This window comes from Coptis chinensis, chromosome 7, assembly GCF_015680905.1.
Source record: "Coptis chinensis isolate HL-2020 chromosome 7, ASM1568090v1, whole genome shotgun sequence".
NCBI classification, from domain to species: Eukaryota; Viridiplantae; Streptophyta; class Magnoliopsida; order Ranunculales; family Ranunculaceae; genus Coptis; species Coptis chinensis.
Window position 1 is genome coordinate 36,093,116 of NC_141462.1, and position 3,864 is coordinate 36,096,979.

At 34.8% G+C, this 3,864-nt stretch overlaps 1 long non-coding RNA gene across 1 annotated transcript; it reads left to right on the forward strand.

Annotated features, from left to right (window-relative positions):
- Positions 1-568: 568 nt before the first annotated feature.
- On the forward strand, positions 569-1,889 carry LOC147487324 (uncharacterized). Its single transcript, XR_015200701.1, has 3 exons — positions 569-642; positions 1,059-1,133; positions 1,771-1,889. It is a non-coding gene; the product is annotated as an uncharacterized LOC147487324 (long non-coding RNA).
- Positions 1,890-3,864: the final 1,975 nt, after the last annotated feature.

Below are 3,864 nucleotides of genomic sequence, written 5' to 3' on the forward strand. Positions count from 1 at the left end.
ATTGCATATAACTTTGTAAATGGAAGAAAAACGGTCTAGCCATGTAAAGCAATCTAATCTTACTATATAACAAGCAAAAGGAAAGAAATGGTATAGCACTATAAGTTTCGTTTACGCATTTTCAAATCTTATCAATTTCTTACATTTTCGGGCATGCTCATAGAGTATCTAAGCTGACGAGTTATGTATGCCATAGTCTTTAACCTTGATTTTCTGATCTCTGGTAGGTTGTTAGTTTAAGAGACCAGTACAACATTGTTGAGGCTGTTTTTAAAGCTTTAAATACGGTATCTATCTAATTATCTATAATGTTTTTTTTTTATATCCTTCCCTACTGGTTATTTCTACTTCTCTTGTATAGTTTCTTATGCCACCTTTCCGATTAGATCATCTATAAGAAATTCTTCATACAAATCTATAAATTTGTTTCTAAAGTCTTGAAGAGAGACTTGGTTTATCATGGTGTTATATTGTAGTGTCGTATACATTATACTATTCTAGATACCTATATTCGTAGTGCATTGTAATGGTCTTGAAGTCAATTTTCAACTGATTCCATTTATCCCGTTCCATGTTTAGTTTTTAGACCTAGGCACATTTGGCACCACAGGTGACTATTTCGGAAAGACTTGTCTAACAACGGTATGTCGCAATGTTTTTAATGCATTGTTTTTAAAGTTGAGTTTCATTCTTGTACTTTGGGAAAAAAAATCACCATGCTTTGTTTTTTGGCTGGTATAATATATATGGTGTAATGGATCAAGCATTGAAAATCCAATACAAACCTGATGATGTGATTCAAGAATTGAAGGGACAGCTAAAGCTTAGAGAATGGAATACACTACGGTGTATGTTCATTTTTATTAACTTTTGCTTGTCAATATTTTTTCCCCCACATATAAGATGTCTTACTGATTTGGGGTTCTTAAAGTGGCTTGAGAATCGACAAGCTAGATATTGTTACGGGTCTTATCCCTTTTGTTTTGCTTACTTTTTCTTTAGTCATCATTTCTTAGTTAATTGAAGATGAGTAAAACCAAGTTGAGTTTCAAATGCAGAAAACTTTCAGACTTATTACACTTGGAGCAAGCTAGGTTTGGACATTGATTGTGCTCTCCGGTGCTTGGCTTCAGGTACACATTTATTCAAACACCATGCCTGCTATTGATTCCTTTATTTTTCCTCTTTCTAATTGTTGTTGGTACATTACTTAGAGCATTTCCCATAGGAACATCTTATGTACTGGTTTCTTTCATGGTTCTTGGAGGACATACTTTATTGAATGACCATACTTGATTATGTGTTAAGAATTTTTATGTTGTACTTCTTTAAAAGCAAGGAATATTTTTGGGATGACCTCATGACCATTGGATATTCTGGGTTAGACAATTTGTTGCTGCACTTACTTACCATCAGTTCATCTAGATAGATATAGCTGAAAGTTCAGCTATAAACCAACCATCCTGTGGGACTTGTATGCTTTTTGCTAGTTCTTTTAATTATTTTTTGTCCTGAAATTTTGGTTTGACTGTTTGAGGAATGGATGACTTGGGAGTGAGTTCCATTTTGGGTTCATCAGGAAGTAATATCATTTGATATATTGTAGTGAGTTAGAAAAGTGAAAGTGGCATTTGCATGGACTTTGGATTTAGTACTTGGTGTTTTATTGGAATACCTTTTAATTAATTAATTTTTTATTTATTTTTTACAACCTTCTAATAATTGACTTTTTAATCCATAATAAGAGTTTTAATTTAATCTTCTTGTCAGGGGTGTGGCAGTTGAGGATCCAAGAGCTAAACATGTTGTAGAGTTGACAATTGATGATTACCCGTTCGCCTCTTTAAGGAGGAGTGTAGTCATCATGTTGCTTATTTGTGTTATGCAGATGGTTCGACTGCTGGATATATTGGCGGAATATTTGTCATTGAGAGGGTTCCAATTTCAGAGGTTGGATGGCAGTACTAGGGCTGATCTTCGTCATCAGGCTATGGAACACTTTAATGCCCCTGGAAGTTTTTAATACTTCTATGTATGTTAATACTAGGATAACCCCTTTTTTAATTGGAGTTTTTAATACTTCTATGTATGTTATATATTGTTTTTCCATGGAGTCTTTAATATTAGCAACTTGGTTTGCCTTTTGTGATGACACTTATCTATGATTTCTATCAGGCAATGAGTAGAGCTCATAGAATTGGGCAGCAAGAAGTTGTTAACATTTATCGGTTCGTAACTAGCAAAAATGTAGAAGAAGATATCTTAGAGCATGCTAAGAAAAAGATGGTAAAGTTTAAATCATATACCATGTCTCATGAACTTCTACACGTTCAAACATACAAGTAAAAATTATATATTTTTTGACTGTTAAGAATTTCATCATATATTAGATTACTGGAGTGCTATGTTGAAAGTTGAAACATACAAGCACATACTCATATTTATTTTCTTGTATTTGTACACACTAGATTTATGGAACTAATAATATACTTGACTTTCCCGCTATCTTAGGTCCTTGACCATTTGGTCATTCAGAAACTAAATGCAGAGGGGAGACTTGAAAAGAAGGAAACCAAAAACGGAAACTCTCTGTTTGATAAGGTAAGAGTTTGAAAAGGACAATATACAATTTATCTTGTACATGTCCTTTTTAGTTGGGGTGGACCCAGCTAGACTGACATTTTTACCTTGTTTATTATCGTGCTTCATCAAATTTTAATTATCTTTTTTTGTCTTCTGGTGATACTATTGGCATATTATTTGGGCACCATGGCAGACATTGTTCAGTTGACTTTTTACAGTTCTTGTCATTACAGAATGAGCTGTCAGCCATTTTACGGTTTGGAGCTGAGGAACTGTTCAGGGAGGAAAAAAATGAAGAAAAAAGCAAAAAAGCGACTCTTAAATATGGATATCGATGAAATTCTTGAACGAGCAGAGAAGGTTGAATCTAAGGGTGCTGAAGAGGAACAAGGAAATGAACTATTAAGTGCTTTCAAGGTAAAATTGTCATGCATATCACATAGGATGTCATACATATCACATAGGATACAGTCTTTTAGAAGTACAATTCGCTAGTCCATTTGTTTGGTTTCCAACTAAAAATATCCATAAACTAATTTTGAGGACTAGTAAGTTTTCCCCTCTTTACATCTCTTGTTTTCATTACAGGTTGCCAATTTTTGTGGTGCTGAAGATGATGGAACTTTCTGGAGTTGTTGGATTCAACCTAATGTGGTTGCTCAAGCTGATGTATGTGCTTAGTCCCTCGACCAGCTTTGTATATGTAGGATCCTTTTCTATTCCTTTCCTCAAGACTCTTCTAGCTTGTTCTTTAAGTGCTTGAGATTTCTTGTCAGAGAACGCTTTTAGCCCCTCGTCTTTGCAAGGAATAAGAAGAACTATATGGAGGATGCTCAACCTGAAAACAGTAGCAAGAGGAAAACTAGGGGTCTGATCCTCATGAAAGAGTCCGTGCGCCCGAAAGCAGATCATCCGGTCAATTTGACACTAATGATTGAGGGTGCACCAGCTCAAGTTAGGGGATGGTCTTATGGAAATTTATCGAAGAAAGATGCTGCTCTCTTTCCCCATGGTAAATTCTTATTGTTTGCAATCCTTCTGTTCCTTTAGTCGTAGGTGTACTTTGCTCATATTTGTTTTCTTTCTCTCGATGTTGAATTCTTTCCCGAGAAAAGCAACTATCATACAATTATTTCGGAGGACTGTAGAGCCTTTTGCCACTGTATGATAGTTTTAATTATCTTTTTAACCATTTTGTTTGATCAATATTTTGCTTTAGGAGGATATCTTACCTGAATGTATCGAGTATGGATTTTCCAGATTTGCAAGAGCTGACAAAAC